Source organism: Aedes albopictus, chromosome 2 (genome assembly GCF_035046485.1).
Source record: "Aedes albopictus strain Foshan chromosome 2, AalbF5, whole genome shotgun sequence".
NCBI lineage: Eukaryota > Metazoa > Arthropoda > Insecta > Diptera > Culicidae > Aedes > Aedes albopictus.
Genome location: NC_085137.1, coordinates 358,939,384 through 358,958,167, shown reverse-complemented (window position 1 = coordinate 358,958,167; position 18,784 = coordinate 358,939,384). Strand labels below are relative to the sequence as shown.

The following is an 18,784-nucleotide window of genomic DNA, read 5'->3' as shown; positions in this document are numbered from 1 at the left end:
AACATATTTCGAGGATTTAGTTTATAGATATTTTTTCACGTTTTTCTAAGAATATCTTCCAGACAATTCTAAGAGTTTTATTCGGAGATTAAAAAAAAAATATTCCAGGGACTCCTGCAGAAATTACTCAAGGGTTTCATAAAAAAAACATTTCAGGGATTTATAAAGAAAGTTTCCAAGAGATTCCTTCAGCAATTTATTTAAAGGTAACCTCAGAAAGTTTGTGTAGATTCTACCGTGGGTCGCTTCTACGATATCCGTGGATTCATTTCGTTAAAAGTTCTTCAAAAAAAAAATTGTATGGATTTATACAGAAATTCATTCAAGATTTTTTTCAAAAATTCTTTTAGTGATATTTATTTCGAAAATGTTTCTACTTATTCATTTAGATTTTTTTCCAGGGATTGATTCCCTCAGAAACTCATTCAGAAATTTGTCTTGCATTTATTTACTTTTCTAAAATCTCATAGAGTACGCGAAAAAATTCGTTCAATTTTTTTATTAGGGATTTATTTTAAAAAAATCACTGGAGATATATTCCTGAATTTCTCAAAAGATATTTAAAAAAAATCTATCATGGACGGCTTCAGACATTCTTAACTTTTTCATAAATTTTTCCATGGTGTCCTTTGGAAATTCTTCTAAAAAATCGTCCAGAAAGGTCTCCAAAAAATTCTTCATAAAACATAACTTGAAATCTTTCCCCATGGTTTCCTTTAGAAAATTCAACATTCTTTTTTGAAGATTTTACATAGAAGCGTTCATGATGATTGCCAGGGTTTTGGTAGTTATCAATTGATTCTTGAATTTATCCAAGTTTTTCAATACGAAATCGTCGTAAGAATTCCTTCCAGAGATTTTCAAGAATTTTCTCCAAAGATTCTTCAGAGATTTTACAGAAAATCATGATGGGACCCCTTCAGATATTCCTCAAGGATGTAAAAAAACATTTTAGGGATTAATTTCAACATTTTCTCCAGGGTTTCTTTCAGAAATTTTGTTTTGGGAAATCTATCATAGGATCGGAAATTCTTCTCAGAATTAAGTGAACCCTAATAGGATGTTGGGGTTAATATGAACCAGACAGGCCCGCTGAATATGCACTAGGCCATCATGGTGCACCTAGCGTAACATCTTAAAAACTGCTCCAAGAAAATCATTAGCTTGTTTTTTTAATTCCTCTATAGATATCTCCAGAGATTTCTTCACAATACCTAGCCTAGATTTCATCAGTAATTTCTTCATAGATTCCTTTTGAAAATCCTGCAGCGACTCTTAAGGAATCCGTCCACCGAATTTTTAAGGAAATGCTTCACAGATTCCTTCCGATGTTTTTTCAGAGATTTCTTGAAAAACCTTCCAGGGATTTGACGATATTTTTTAAGAAATTTTCTTAATAAGTTCTTTTATAGACTTCCAAAGTATTCCAGCGACTCATTTGGAAATTATTCAGAGATTATTTCATGACATTTTGCTGGAGGTGTTACTCTTTCAGAAATTTCTCAAGATTTTCATCCAGAATTTTTTCCTAAAACGCCTTTAAAAAATCATCCATGTACTTCTTCGTAAATTGCTGTATGAAAGCCTTCAGGGAATCCTCGTGGGTGGCTCTCAGAAAACCTGCGATTGATTCCTTTAAACATAATTTCCAGGAGTTTTTTTTAAATATTTTCGTAAATTCTACCGTAACATGAAAAAAGGTCCCCAAAGTAAGTTTCCGAAATTCGTACAAAAATTTCTCAAAACATATTTCTAGAAAATATTCCATAGACCCTCTCAGAAATTTCTCCAATGATTCATTTATAAATCACTCAAAAAATGTTTCATAAATTTGTTCAAGCTTTTCCCAGGAATGTCCTCAATGGATTCATTCGGCAATTTTGCAGAACATCTTTTACTGACTATTTCAGAAGTTTTTTAAGAGATTCATCGAGGAGTTCTTTCAGAAAATCTTGCATGGATGCTTTCAGAAATTACTCGAAGGGTAACAGAAATTATTCGTGAGATTCCTTGGGAAATTTCGAAATTTTACAAAAAATATTCTACTCATTCGCTCAGGAAGTTTTTTCCAGCAGGGAAAAATTTTCATTATATTTTTTCCAGGGATTCCTGCACAAAATCTCCAAGGAAGATTTTAAGAATTCCTCCAAAAACTTCTTCAAGGATTCTTTCAGAAAGTTTTTCAAAATTGTATCATAAATTTCTCAAGAAGTTCAACCAGGAATTCTTTTAAAATATTTTCCACGGATTCCTTCAGGAGGGTTCTTCGTAAATTCCTGAGTTTTTTATAAATGAAATTCCTCCAGGGATCCCTTTTTCAAAAATTTCCTCAAAGATTTTTCAAGGATGTCTTCAACGGATTCATTCAAAAATTTAACCAGGGAGTCGTTTAGAAAATCCTCCAGAGAATCCTTAAAAAACTTCTACCGGATTTTTTTTAGGAGATTTGTCCAAGTATTCCATTTGTTATTTCTTCAGAAAATATTTCATGGATTCCATTCAGGAATTGATATAGGTATTCCATCACTCGAGAAATTCATCAAAAAGGATTTTTTTTTCAAAAATCCTCCAGAGATTCTGGCATTATTTGTTTCAGTAGTTGAAAAAGGAATTGCTCAAAGAAATCATAGGGAATTTATACAGAGAACACCACATGGATTCTTCCGGATATTTATCTCTGTGATTACTGACTACCCATGAGTTATTCCAGGATTTCCTCAAAGGATACCTTAACCCTAGTAGAATGTTGGGGTCAATATGACCCAGGCAGGCACGCTGAACGAGCACAACGCCATCATGGTACGAAACTCCTAACATATTAGGGGGGTTGAGAAATTTCATGTTGGTTGCTGTCATTCTGAGATTTCTCCAGAAACATTGACTAGAAATCTCCACCTACAGTTTTTGGAAATTATCTTGGAATTTTTTAAGGACTATTCACAGATGCTTATCCATTTGTTCAATCAGAACTTCCTCCTAGTATTACTTAAGCAAGGAGTTTTATTACACATTTCCCAAGAGTTTCTTTTAGGAGCTCCACTAGGATTTCCCTTGGTGTTTCTTCAGACATTCCACCATTAACATTTTCTGAAAATTATCCTTTGATTCCCTAAAAAAATCTCGGACTCGTTCAGATACTCATTCAGAAGTTTTTACAGAAATTTTATCAGAAAATTATTCGTATTCAGGGGTTCATTTTGAAATTTTCTCAGAAATCTATATATCTATATATATATAAAAATGCAGTGGCATACGTGGGACCGCGCATAACTTGCGAACGGAAGGTCCGATTTTGGTCGTCTTAGTTTTGTTCTGTTAGTTTTCACCCAAGGAAGGTTTATGAGGCAAAAAACATGAAGAAATTGAGAGTTTTTGAAAATCGATCTTCCATACATTTTGACCGGGGACTTGGTCTTGGCTAGAAACTTGAAACGTCAAAAAACGCAGTACCCGAGCAGAGGGGAATATCAAATTAATAACTACGAAATCACAAAACCTGTTTTTATATCTTGTTTTGTTATTATTGAATTATCAAGGCATTACGTTTCCATAACATGTTTTGTTGGACAACCTTATTTTGTTATGACCAAGCAATTGGTATGCAGCCCTTAAATAACATTTCAATATTACATTCTGTTGTGGAACAAGTTTGGTTATTATTGTATTATTGAGAGTGCACAAATACTTTATGGTATTGCTATCTAAACTAAAACAAATTTTGAAACAAAACCTACGTCATTCTACAACGTTATTTACAGCATTTGAGGGAAAACAACTGCATATTCATTCATCAATTTGTCTTCCTCTTCCATTTATCATTACATCCAAACTGAGACAAAGTGCATGCCCCATATCATTAGCTAGTATTCCGTGGGAAAAAGTTTGCATAATGCACCAGAAAAACTGTTTAACGATTTTTTGAAAAGTGCGCAAAGTTAGGCCCTAGGTGCGCAAAGTATGGTACGCTTACGGTATCACATTTGATAAGAGGTGTGGTATATTACGTGACATGGAGGTGCTGTAATGTGTACAAAACAAAGTCCCTGCTGGGCGGCGCGAGGTTTTGCTAAATTTCTGAAATTGACTGAGTTGTAGCTGAAAAGTACCCAAAATACCAGCCACTGCCCAAGTGGCGCAGTACCCTGCATACATCTAAACGAGAACATAGCAGAAGAAGAACGATGGTGTTTTGAAAAATCCTATCCCTATCACACAGGAGAAGATTTTAAAATGCCTCTATAAAATCTAAAACAAAATCTAATTAAAAGCGGTTTCATGTACGGTGTAAGACTTTGGACGGACTACATATTGAACGTATAAATTTAAATTTAACATTTTTTTCTTGGTAAGGTACTTAATTTGTACCAATCACCAATTGGGTTTTTGAATTAAGAATAATATATTGATTTTTTGATTTTATTCGAAAGAGCACCTTTTTATAAGCCAGTATGATTTTTTTCAGATTTTTAAAACTTTATTTTGATACCTAAATTCAATTACAAAAAGATTTTTTGAAATCACCTTTTGACAGCTGGGCAACTGCTTGACAGCTCCGCCCAGTACGAAATGCGACGAGGGGTGATTCGACAAATCGCTCCCATACAAACTTTAAATCGATTTTTAAATAGGTTCCCGGGTACCAAAGTTCATGAAAATTTGGATTTCGGCTCAGTTTGGCATGTAGATTGTGAATATGGAATTATCTCAACACCACTAAAGAAGCCAATTGCAGCTGGTTTATGGAAAATTCCACGTGTATGGCAATTCAGTAACAAATTTTGAAAACGACGTATAATCAATGCTACACCATTGATTATACGTCGTTTTCAAAATTTGTTACTGAATTCAGGTTTTTTCTTAACTCACGATGACCAGATCGGTTCAGTCGGATTTGTTTTTGATGGAAAAAATAAATCTGGATCAAATGAGATCAATATTGTCAAAATCGGAGAAAATTTATCGCAGATATAACCATTACATAGTTTACCTGCTTTATTTTATTGTCTGCTGTTTCATATTATGAAGTAAAAAATAAAGGCATTGCAATATCTAGAAATTTCATCAGACTCTTCCGTATTTTTTATTTTATTCATTGCTATAATTTGAGTTTTGGGTAAATATAGCATCATAGCTATTGATACATCTTTGTATTAATTTCCTTCTTTCAATATCCCAGTCCCGTTACGGTGCCAAATTCCTATCACTTTTCTACGATTCCCAATTCTTATAGGTTAAGTATAATTTTAGCTTCAAAAAGTGATACATCTGCAAATGAGTTTTTTTTTATCTCAAAATTGAGTAAACTTAGTTGAATTTATATGTCATTTTAACAGTACTGCTATTCTAACCTCTAATTATAACGTCAAAAAGTACCGAACAGACTATGTATTACGAAGTAATGAATGTTAGTGAGAGTGGAGATAGCAAATATGGTACTAAATAATTCTAATCAACTATACAGACAATTCTGCTCAATTGGTGATTGCATTTGTCTATTATAACTTTTTCCTTTCGATCTATCATTATTCGATCATATATTGTTTGACATTATGTCATAAATATCTTTTTTCATTACTAAAAATAATCCTAAACAGAATAAAACTAAACAGCATCTGCAGAAGTAATCATATCGGCATATGATATTATTACCTTTTACCTTCGCTCACGTAGGTACGTGTATAATCGCCGTTCTCACAACGCGAACAAAACAAAAAATAAAATAAAAATCATGTCCGTCCGGAAAGAATCTTTGTCGCCGCCAAAATACACCCCATGACGAAGCTCAATCATAAATAGTCGGCCACCTAGAACTTTTTCATCGTTCTCTTTACTCCTTGGAAATAGCCGACGACGGGCCATGCCACCACTGTTATTAGTGTTTCAGTGCGCATGTCTGCGCACCGCGATAGCGCTGTTGGTAAAAGAGAGAGGTTCATTGTTTGATCTTGCATTCAAATCTCTGTCTATTTTTGTCCTGCGACTGGCAAACATGAAATGGGGGAATGGGGAAACTGGCAATACGTAGAACCAGTAAAGCTTCGATCGTCCCTCACTGCAAGTGCTGTGATAGCCTCATTGGTAAAGGCGACTGAAAATTTACGATAGCAGGATTGGAGGTTCAAATCCCGTCCATGTTTGTAAGTTTTATAATGAAACCGAAATTTTTTTTATGTGACCTATTATTTTCTAAAAATAGAATAACACACTTAAACTCATTACCCAAAAATGAGTAAAAAAAGTTAGTTTTTACCCTAATTTTGCTTTCGAAATGTTATCAATAACTCTTTAATATCAAAATTTGTTATTGAAATATTTCCCAAATTCACTGTTATTAAGTTGTTATTGCCACTAACAAAACATGTTATTAAATTGATTTTTCAGGAACAAATTTTTGTTATGTGACTTGTTATTTTGCCGCTTATGACAGACAAGTTTATAACTCAATATGTTATGTTAATAACATGAAAATTACTAATTCCATTATGCAGTTATTTTGCCAAAATAACGCATTTTGTTATGCTGTTGTTATTCTCTTCTGCTCGGGTAGGCAAGACAAAGTTTGCCGGGTACAGCTAGTAATGTATAAACTCCGACATGAATTCTTTTAGAAATATCTCCGAAGAATCCATCGGAATTTTTTCAGGAATTTAGGCAGATATTTTTTTTCTGTAATTCTCAATGGGATTCCTAAAACAATTCTTAAAATTCCTTCAGAAGCTCCTTAAGTTATGTAGAGCATACATTTTTCTTGAGTGGTGATAATTCTGTTGAAGCAGAACAAAACTCTAAACTGTAACTTACCTGTGGAAAGGAAACTCGCTCAGTATAACATTTTGTCATAAAATGTGTTCTTTGAAGGAGTAAGAATTATAAGATTTGCTAGTTTTCGATCGTATGGTCCGCGATAGGAAATTACAAAATGATTTGTAATACCGACGCGTAAACCACGAGAAATGTCAAGTACACAAAGATGCGACACCGATATCCGAGTAACAGGGCCTATACTGGCTATTTATGATTGGCATTTACCTCTAAAATGGCCAGAAACATTTATAAACTTAGTCTTTTAAAAAGATATCATATTTTTAAACATTAACGAAACTGACCTTTTCCCCTTGATCTATTACCTCATAAAAATAGCATTTCAATGAATGTCCTCAGTGAGGTAACAATGTTGCACGCACCTCATCTCAAAGCAATTCATCATCGAGTAATGTAATATCCAGACAGTGCGCACCGCATCCATCCATACCGAGGAGACCTCCACATTGTATTATCGCCCAAAAAGGCTCCCCAACGATACATGTAGCGTATCTGCTACGGATGACGTTCGTCATCTTCGTCCACGGACTCCTTCCCAGTTAGTTGTTGACCAACCATCAGGGCCATCGCCGGCCGGTCATTAAACATTCATGCGTCGTTCCGTTGTTAACGTTCCCATAATAACCCTTTGTCTTACGCATACTAATTCGATGTTAATTTAATTTCAGACCCTCGACGGAGCGATGGCAGCGGAAGGGGATCTGATTGACCACAACTCATACTGGGGTATTGACGCACTCAAGGGGATCGATCGTCTGCGATTGGCAGTTTGTGAAAAAGCGCGCGCGAGCGCACCACGGATAGGTAACTTGATCCTGGATGGGGACGGGCGGTAGAATGACACCACAAGACCAAATTACAAGATTCTTGATTGTTCTTCTGTGGACTGTGGAGAGTCACGGTGGGAGGAAGTCTCGCAGGAAGGATTTTAATTTATGTACACGGGTCGCCGTTCCAACATTTTAAGAATGCCGGGGACTCGCAACAGATGCGTCAAATGCGGGACCCCGCCAAGGCCCAAGCAAGGAAGATGTTTCGTCTCGGTAAGGTTAATTTATTCATTACATACAGCGAGGTTTAATTTCGAGAAACGGCAGCGATCAGAATTTGCGGCATGACGACGGTCATTCGAGGTTCTCCCCGGAAAGGGAGTCATTTTCCAGGATGGAAGCTGCGTTAATTTATGAGCGTGTCTGACGGGAAACTAATGAAGGGAAATGGTTTTTGCAGGAATCAAATGTTGTTTTTTTTTCTTAGGTTTCCAGTGGTAGAACGTTCGCAACTGAAATTTCAAATCTTCCGATCGTAACTGAACTTTCAAATAGTACATAGGGTATATCACCAATTGTTGCCCAACTCATAAGAAAAGCTTGCAGTGTGTAACAATTGGCGATTTACCCTATGACCCTCTGAAGAGGACATATGGATCATGGCTATTCAGTAAAACCTACTTATGACTCATTCCACGCGTTACGTTTAGTACGAAAATCAAAATATTGCTTCCAGCACATCAAAAGATCAGGTTTGAATAGAGTATCCATTTAATGCTTTCTTATTGGGAATTGGACATTTGAACTTCGAAAGAAATCAAGAAATACAGCGTAACGGGACACCATCGCAAAATATGGCGAATTTTGTCCGAACGACAAGAAATATGCTACTTTCTTGAAAGCAGTTTTCAAAATTCCAGGTATTATTCGAATAATATAAGTAATTATCTTCATTTTGGTGCAAAAAGAATTAAAATCGACAGTAAGAGATTTGATAAGATTAGATTAGATAGATGCTATATTCTGACTACATCTTGCATTCTAATAGAGTAGGTAAACGGCAGTGTTCAAGAATTCGACACCATTTTTATCCTAAAATACGTAGAAAATTAAAATGAACCTTACGTCACTTTGCAGAACTACACGGTAGTGCGATTCTTCTGTAAAAAAAATGATTTTCTAAAAATACTTTCTGCGCTTCAGTATTACAAAAGTGAATCTCTTTGAAGGATTCTTTCAAATTCTTTCAAAAATTTCCCCAAAGATAACTGTAGAAATTCATATAAAATTACACAAAAACTCTTTCAACAATTCTGCTCCATGAAAATCTAGAGGATTTTCTACAAGAATCACAATCTTGCTTCGTATTTCTTCAAACATTTTTCCAGGAATCCCTAAGGAATTTCTTCAAGGAAATTTCTTCATGCATTCCTTCTTGATTGCTTCTACAAATTCCTTCATGAAGTCGTTCAAGGATTATGTCATGAAGTCAATGAACCCTTCAGATGAACTTTATCGAAATTCACCAAGGATCCCTTTAAAGATTTTTCCAAGGAGGAATCTTTCAGGAGTTTCTCATGTAAAAATATCTTTGATGAATTTCTGAGGTCATGCTTGGAACCATACCAGAATGATATTTGGGAAGGGAACTCGAAGGAATTCTTGTAGAAATGCATGCAGGAATTTTTAGAAGAATTTCTATAGGAATCTTTGAAAGAATCTTCTAGATAAATTTAAAAATGTATTCCGGGAAGAATCATTGGGTGGATTCTAGAGGTATCTTTGGATTGCTATAAAAAAGAGCTTCCATGTTCATGTTTCATTGTTTTGGTTGCGGTAGATTCACTGACACACACCTAAACTTACCTCTAACGGATCCCGTAATGTGTGTTCTTCCTAATGGCGATGCGCGATCGAAACATGTTTGTTTACAAGATGCACTTAGGCAGCATATAAAATCGATATTTTGCCACTCCTTCCCATAGAGCGTTACGTCATATGAAGTCGACGCCGTAGACTTTTTCAAACGTTAGGCTAAAAGTAATTGAAGGAAATACGTAAAGGGTTCTTGAAGAAATGATTGTAATCATTATTTTGGTAGAATTTATTACGAAATACTTGGATTATTTCTCAAAGGAATCAATGGTGGAAACCGCAAAGAATTTTTCTAAAGTTCTTTGGTGCAAATCGAAAAACAAACTTTTAAAGAATTCCTATGGATTTCCTTGGACGAGTTTCTGCAGGAGGCCTTGCAGAAATTTCTGTACGACCCCCTGAGAAAATTCGTGCAGGAATATTTTGAGGATAAATGTTTCCATCCTCGTAGGAAATCAATGAAAGGGCTTTTAGAAAAAAATGTTTGAGGGATTGCAAGAAGTTTGTAGAAAAGAAATTTTTGAAGGAATACCTAATAATTGCTCATGGGATCATGGAATCGTTTTTGGAAACCTTCAGGAAATTATTCATGGAACTCTTTGGAATATTACTGAAGAATTCCTTTAGAGATGCATGGAGAACTTCCCGAAGCAAAAGCTGGAGCAACTTGGGAAAGAATTTGTTAAGAACCCCTCGAAGTAAGAATTCGTGGAAAATTTCCACTTGAAATACTTGAAAAAAAAATCTAGATGAAATCGTTAGAAAAATTTCTTTGATTTCATGAAGGAAATCTAGAAAATCCTTGATGTTATTGCCAAAGAAATCTTTGAAGGTATCAAGAGAAAAAATCGCGATGGAACAACACATAAACGATCCAGTAGAATATCTTTTTTTTTGCTAGGTTTCTAGCTGCACTCTGAATAGAGTTGAAACCTCTACACTAGACCCGAAGATAGAAAAGAGTACGTAATCTTTCAGAAGCAGTTTACCAGACGTACGCGGAAAATGATATCCATTAAGACACTGTTGCAAACTGACTCAGAAAGTTACGGTAGAAGATTGGATAGTTTTCAATTGGTCAGTCAGTCAGGATTTGCCTATGTAGTGTTATGGTCACACGGTTTGTATTTGTCTTCTTGTTTGGTTTTGTGGTAAGGTTCAATATGTTTTCCACCTTGTTAAATCAATTGTAGTATGTTTGTTTTGTTGTCATAATATCATCTAAGATAAACAAAAATACGCCAAGTTTGCGAGCCACATTTTAACATAATAAAGATTGCACAAGTATTATGAAATATATTCAAATTCGTTCAATTGTCCTATCGGTCCTACCTCGATAAACCATGTAATTTTTCAAGCGTGGCCTAGAAAGGTCAACCTAGTCATACACAAGTAACTTTGTTCAGCTGATAAAAAGCAGTCAGTTTTTTGTCCAAAATGTCACGTCGAACGCATTGACGTCAACAATGCGTTTAAGTGTTCGCACGTTAGCTTCGAATCTATCAGCACAATTAAGTGCTTCAAATCTCCTTCCCACTATTAATTCTTCGGTTGATTTTAATTGCTTTATTTAAGGAAAATATGACTAAGTAACATTGTAAAAATTCGAAAAAGCGACTGTGACATTAAAAAATTACTAATCAAAATTAACCGTGAAACGTGGGAAAGAAAGTCCAAACAACATTTTGAAGTCAGCTGACTATAAAAGGTTCCAAAGCCTGTCACAAATTCTATAATGATTTAATTAGGATTTGTAACAATCGTCAAAACCTTCTCAAATCCAACCGACTTGGAACTATTGCTTGGGAATAGACTATAATGAGCCCCGGCGGTTCCTCCCTGTTTATCGAGCATGTCTGATGCATATGATCAGCCATACTCCATCTGCAGCAGCCGGTTCGTGATGAACCGTTGGAGGCGCATTAAAGTGTTAAAAAGGTGATATGTTTCACTAAAGAACACTACATTACAATAATCAAAATGAAACTCCTTCACTTTAATACCGTCAACCCCTGCGAAGTTGGCCAGGGATAAACGATCCAGTAGAATATCTTGGAGAAATATCTGTGAGTATTTTTTAAAAATTCACACAATTACATTTGAATTCTGAAGTAACCATTGGAGGAATTCCTGAATTCTTGAAAGGATTATTGGAGTAATTTTAAGAGCATTTCTAGCAAAAATTTTCAAAGAATCCTCTTGAGAAATTCTTATATAATTTCTGGAGGAATTTGTGTAGAAATCTTCGTAAAAATTCTTGCAGGAGTAATTGTAGAAATACATGACGAAATCCTTGCAATTCCACTATGCAATCTAAAATATTCCTTGGTGGATTTTCTTACAAAGTTATTGGCAAAAATCCTGGGGAAATCCAAATGAATACTTGGAAAATTGCTTGATGAAATCATTCCAAGAAATTCAAAAAGAGTACTTGAATCAATTCTGAAAGAATCTTAGGAGAAATCGCAGGAGAGTTCATTGAATGTACTACTAAACAAAATATTTAGAATAATTCCTGATGGAATTTTGCGAACTCTCCTAAGATATTAGGCTCAACATACTACGATAGCGTAGTGTACGTTCAGCGAGCCTGTTTGGTTAGGGTAATTTTTATCCTAACATCCTACTAGGGTAAAGGCATCTTTGAAAGAGTTCCTTCCTGTGATTTCAACGAAAATCCTTGAAAGAATCTTTGCTTAGTTTTCAAGAGAGTTTGTGGAAGAAATGTCTACCCAAGTAACACGAAAATGCGGACGTCAAAAATTTTCGCGGCTGTTTTTTTCCTCCGCTCATGCGTTTATTGAATTTCTGCTAATGGCAGTGTAAAATTTATCAGAAAGAACATTTTTGTGATGAAATAGTGCGAATTCTAAACGGTTTGCGCAATTGCGGTTGCCGAATTTTTTTTTTGTTTTTTTTTTTTTATAAGGTGGTGGTAGTGTTTTCAAAGTGGGAGTTATTCAAACGCAGCCGAAAGTGAAATCCACAGTGGAAGCATTCATCGGTCTGGATCTTCAACCTCAAATGGATGAAAAAACTGCACTAAAGGGAGTATTTTCAGTGGTGCTCAGGCTGGAGGATTCGCGGGCCAAATTTGCAATTCGGGATCAACCTGCGGGCCGCATAAAATATCGATCCACAAAAACAACAAAAAGGACAATTCTAGAGCATATTTATTAAAAATCTGAACTGTTCAGAGCTTGTGTAAGGGTCAAACTCTATAAACTATTTCCTTCGTGGAGTTCAATTGAGATTCATAAGTTTGGTTGAGAAAAACGTTTGAGCTTCAAATTGAAATTCAAACAAACAATTTAGAAATTGCCCCTAGCCCCTTGAAGCCACTTCAAGAACTTGTCAAGCAGCTTTTACAAGAATTTCTTTTCAATCGCTCCAAAAAGGTTTGCTGGATTTTCTCTTGAAATTTCTTGTGGAGTTGTTCCAGAAGGTTTTCGAGAAATTTCTTGAAGTTTCTTTTAGTTTTTATAGATTTCTCTTGGAACACCTCCAAGAACTCTTCTTAGATTTGCCTTTGGAACTGTCCTGAAGTTACTCAAGGAGTTCCTCATTAATCGTTTCCAAGAATTTCTCCTAGAATAGCTTCCGGATTTTTCCGAAAATTTTCCAGGAGTTTCATGAAGATTTTAGTAAATTCTTTCCATAAGTCTCTTCTAAAGTTGATGAAATACTTCATCATTAAATTTCTTCAAAATTTAGATGTTTACCAATTGTTTCCTGAAGTTTCTTCAACATTATCTTCTAAAGTTGCTGCATAAGTTGCTTCAAATACATTGTTCAAATTTTCGTCAGGCGTTCTATGCATCTTGTTTGTAGTTACTCCTGAAAATTCTCTTTCTGTTGCTCGAGGAATTTGTTCTAAAGTTGATTAAGAAATTTCTGTTAGAGTGGTACCAGAACATTTTTCTAGGAGATGCTCCTATAATTTTCATGCAGTATCGCCACAACTTTCTCATTGAGTTTCTTCAGGTTTATTTTCTCCAGGATTATTTGATTTTCTCCATATATTTCGCTAAGAGTTGCTTAAAGTTTTTCTCCAATAACACTAGTTTACAGCATTTTTGAACTCGGTAAGCTGATGATCATTTTTGGTGTAGAATCATGCCCTGAGTTCGAAAACGCGAAGGAAAAAAATTACAGAAGAGCGGAAAATTTTTCGACTTTCCATACAAGGTTGATGATTTGAAATCGATTTTTGTTCTATTTTTAAGCAACGTCGCTCACTTCACACACCTCATTCTCCGTAATCAATGCTCCGATTGAGCTGAATTTTTTACTGTAACTCGCCTACATATGATATGTCAAATAAACGTCGAGAAAGAATTTTTAAGTTGGTTTTTTCTTATTGAAAAAAATACATTTCTTCAAAAAAAATTAGGGAATTTTGCTAAAATTTAAGAAGATCGTCCCTAAAACTCGCCAATATCTTGAATTTCATCAATCTGATGCAAAACCTGTATTCAGATGACCGAATGGTATTGTATTCAGCTTTTAATTTATGGAAAAAGATTTAAAATTGGTTGAACAAAACGCAATATATTTGAATTTCAGTAAATTACATATTTTGAAAAGTTGCAAAACTCGATATTGAGCTAAATCTCAAAAACTGTTCTACTTTAAATTTTTTGAAGGTCGGTTTCGAAATCAGCACTAAATTGTGCTTCAAAAATTTTGGTCGTTGACAGAAGTTCACGACTTTCGTTTTATTTTGTAAACTTGTGTAATGTTTCCTGGAGTTTCTCCAAAAATGTATTCAAAAGTTTCTCCAAAAGGGCACAGGAGACGCTTTATGAATCTCGCCTGAGATTTTTTTCTTTGAGTTCGTTCAGGAGTTTCGCTTGGACAATTCAAATTGGATTCTTAAGTTTTGTTTCGAAAAATGTGTGAGTCTTATAATCAGTGCTGAAAATTTCATTTCGTCATATCTAAATTCAATCACCTACAGCTCATTTTAGAAGCTGAACCTGAGAATATGGTATATGAAAAACTTGTGCGGCTAGACCAGCAATAGAAATTTAAACAAACAGTGAAAATTAAACAATATTGGCAACCAAGTTGAGATTTGTTGAGAATTTTGTCAAAAACTTCGTGCTTTGTGATTTTATGTTCTTCGGAAAGGCGAAATGTGAAATATTTGCTCAGCGTTGCATTGACTGTGCTTAAAAACTGCAACTAATTTTTAAATGATTCAAGATTACATTTTTAACAAACTTTCATTTGATTCGTACCACTTATAAATAACTATAAGCTGGCTTCGTGACTTGCCGAAATATTTCGGAGTTGCGATTTCAAATCTTACCAGAACGGATTGTTCTTTTTGTTTATTTATCATTTAATTTGCTTTCAACACTATGAAAATTGATCACCAATTTTTGTTTGTTTGATTTCTTAATAAATTTAACGAGTTATTTCAAATAATCGTTCAAAAATTTCGATTCGTACTCCATGGGCCGCATCTTAAGGCTTGGAGGGCCGCATGCGGCCCGCGGGCCGCAGGATGAGCAGCACTGATTTAAGTGAATGCTGCTCAATGCTTCTCTGCTTCCATCTGAAGTGTGTAAAATGGAAGAAATTATTTGATTTCGGCTAAAGTGAATATAGGAAAAGAAATGACTGATACCGCCGGATCTCGTCCCTGAGGAAGAAGCAATAACAACCTGCCCACATTCTTTTGTGTTGCGCCGAATCAAAACACAATATTATCATACGCCTAGTACAGAGGGATTTGGTGAGAATGTTTCTCTATGGTCTTAATTTATGTCATTTAAAATTATCATTCAATACGATAATGTAATTCGGGATGGGAGCTTCCGAGCCTGGACATAAGTGGTAAATTTCTTTGTCCCATCCCAAGAAGAGGAGCTTCGACAGAGTGACATTAACCCTCTAAGCAAAGTCACCCCCAACGTTCTGTGTCGTTTTAATAGCTCATATAAAAAGAAGTGGTTGGTACGAGATGTCCCCACTCTATGCCTTTATTGTAGAATAATTAATGATGCACAGTAGGCCTGGCCGATTTTCTTCGAAAAAAAAGAAAAGAAAAAGATTTAATGCTTGTAATGCATCTCTGATGTGCTACAAGCACAAATGTGCTACAATTGGAACAATTCGTCATTGAAATAATCGTCATCATCAAAGCAGTTTCTCGTTTAAAACTAAAGTTTTTGCAAGGAAAATGTATTCACTGTAATCCTCATAAGGATAGGAATAGAGTGAATACTTTTTCATAATTATTAATTATGATGACGAATGCTTGAGCCTTAATATTGACAAGAAAAATGATGTGGAGCGGACCTGGTGTGATGGTTAGAACACTTGACTATCACGCCGAGGACCTGGGATCGAATCCCACTCCCGACATACTTACAAAATGTGGGTTCTTCCTTCGGAAGGGAAGTAAAGCGTGGGTCCCGAGATGAACTATCCTAGGGCTAAAAATCTCGTTAATACAGACACAAAAAAAAAAGAAAAATGATAGAAGTAGTCGATTCTATCCTTTTCCAGGATTCATTCAATGAATGGCTGTGTATGTGTAGACTAGACTAGACTAGACTAGAAATGCCCAAAGTAACACACTTGTCACAGAAGAGTCACGGCCGCGCAGATTTTTGTTGCGCAGATGTCACTGTGACTTATCTCTAACAAATAAAAACTTGCTTGCTAGAAGTAAGCCACCGTGACTCCTGCACTACAAAAATCTGCGCAACCGTGACTCTTCTGTGAAAGGTGTGTTACTCGGGTAAGAAATCCTTGGAAAAATCCCTAGTAAATTTTTGAACTGATTCCTGAGAAATTCCCGATGGGTATCCGTTATTAAATCATAGCATTGCATCAATCACCTCAAGGATACGTCTAGGCATTTTTGAAGAATTCCTGAAGAAAGTAGCAAAACAGTCCAAGGAGGAATTCCTGATGGAATTTTTGGAGAAACTTCTGGAGAAATTATTTGATTTTTTTTGTGATACCAGGAACCTTCAGAGAAAAATTTTAAACTATTTTTGAAGGAATTTCTGGAGGAATCATTAAGAAATCCTGAAGAAATTTTGGACTAGGATGTTTGACGAAAACTTCAAAGGATTTCCCAAAAGGTTTTTCGAAAGAGTTTTGAAAGAGTCCTTTCAAAATATGATATATTATGAAGTATTCTTAGAGGAATTTCTTAAAGGAATCTTTGGGGATACTCCTAGTGTAGATTGATTTTAAAGAATTATTGGGAGAAATCAGATTTAGATAGATTTTCTTAGAGGAACTTCTGTAGAAATTCCTGATTTACTATCCAATGGATTCTTATGAAATTTCCTAGAGGAATTCTAGGACGAATCTCAAAGTTAAATCTTAGAGAAACTCCTTGAAGAATTCTAGGAGAAATTTTTCGAAGAAATCATGGCAGTAATTCGTCGAGGAATTTCTGATGGAATTCTTGAATAATATTTCTTAAGAAAACTTTTTAATAACGCCAAGATGAATGATGAAGGGTTTATAAAATGCCAAGAAAGAGTTATGTGAGGAAAGAATTGAGGAGTCCTTCAAGAATCCTTCTAGAAATACTTGACTTCCTTGGAAAAATCATTAAAGGAATGTTGGCAATTTCTTAACCACGCTACTGTTACTTTCGCAACAAGTTTTTCCGAGACAATTTTGAAAATGGAATTCTTCTTGTTATTCAGGATCTCGAGGTACATTTGTTTGAAAATTTGATCTCTGGAGGAATCCCTGAAGGGGTTTTTGGAGGAATTCCTGGAGCAATCCCTGGCAGGATTTCTAGAGGAATGCCTGAGGGGATTTCATAAGGAATCCCTCGAGGGATCTCTTAAAACCCACCAACACCATGTGTGTCATCCCATATTTTTTAAGACATTTATTTTCAGCATAAGATGGCAGTTTTTTAGTGCATGATTCACCGAATGCAGTCTCATATTTTTGAAACATTGATCAACAACGGATACAAGCAGAAAACATTTCAGGCCATCATCGATAAAAATGAGAAGTTGCAGTTGGTTATTTCAAAATCTTTAAAGCGAGTATCAGTTCTCTTTGATCAGCCTCAACAATCTACGCTCCAAGCTCAAAATCGACTTATCGGTATCGACTTATTATTTTCTAGCAGAAACAATCAGTTAAAGATCTCATTCGGTTTAAGACGGATCCGGTCAACAACTTTAACAAGGGTGGCGTTTATAGAAAATTCAGTTTCCCCATTATTGCGATAAGGTCTACGTTTGTCAAATGAAACGGTCACTGGAGATTAGATTCAAAGAAAATATGGTGGAAATAGGAAAAGCGCAGAAGGTGAAAATGCCCCGAAGCAGACGATAACAAATAAATACCATGCAGTGATTCTACCAGTTTTTTTTTTTAATAATAGGATATTCAACTGATGTCGAACTTTTGCCCCAACTTACTCTATCACATACACCTTGCCAGTAGTCTGTAGCTTAAAGTTCCAGTGATATTTCCTTCATTTTTTTTTGTCTTGTTTCACATTTTTATTGTTGAAGTGAAGTTATGTGTAAACTGATGAAAATGAAATGATCTGTAAAAACACTGTTATTTTCTAAGCAAGGCCTCCTAGAGAGCTTAGTGCTTCGAAAAGCCTTCGTGAAACCTCTTAAAATTCTACTTCGCTCTAGGAATACTGATATCACTATAGATGATAATCAACATCTTTCAAAATATCTAAAGGAGCAGGTTTTTATCAGCATTGTAAAACATATTTAAATATTGCTGGTGAAATGCATAGCTGATCCAAAAAAGTTATCCATAAATAATTTCATAAGAAATATGCCCAGGAACTCACCAGAAAACTGTTGAATTTATTAATAAATAGTTGGCTGAGAATTCGCCAACAATTTCAAATTTTATCTGGTCCAATTTATTCAGATGTTTTATTTTTTTTTTTTAATTGTTCGTTTATTTGGAAGGCTCGGGCGCAACGTGGGCATAACTGAGCCGAAATCATTATTCAGACGTTATCCTAATGATTTCCAATAAAAATTTTGGAGGAATGCGGAAGGAGATGGAGATGCAGAGATTTCGGTCTTCTGTAATGGGAATGAATATCATATGAGAAATACATACTATCCACATTCCACAGCCGTGTAGAATTATTGGTATATTGATAAGCCATTCCAATTGGCATAAATCATACTTTCATATTTAATTTAAGAAAACTATATCCCTGACCTGTGGGGCCGTGCACAAATTACGTCTCGCTTTCAGGGAGGAGGGGGGGGGGGGTTTGGTAAAACGTGACGATCCATACAAAACAATTTAAGGTCCCATACAAAAAGTGTGACATAGGG

General features: G+C 35.3%; 1 protein-coding gene across 8 annotated transcripts in view; it reads right to left on the bottom strand.

Moving 5' to 3' along the window:
• LOC109406167 (protein grainyhead) overlaps nt 1-18,784 on the bottom strand; it is an 827,965-nt gene that overhangs the window by 647,380 nt on the left and 161,801 nt on the right. The window lies entirely within an intron of this gene.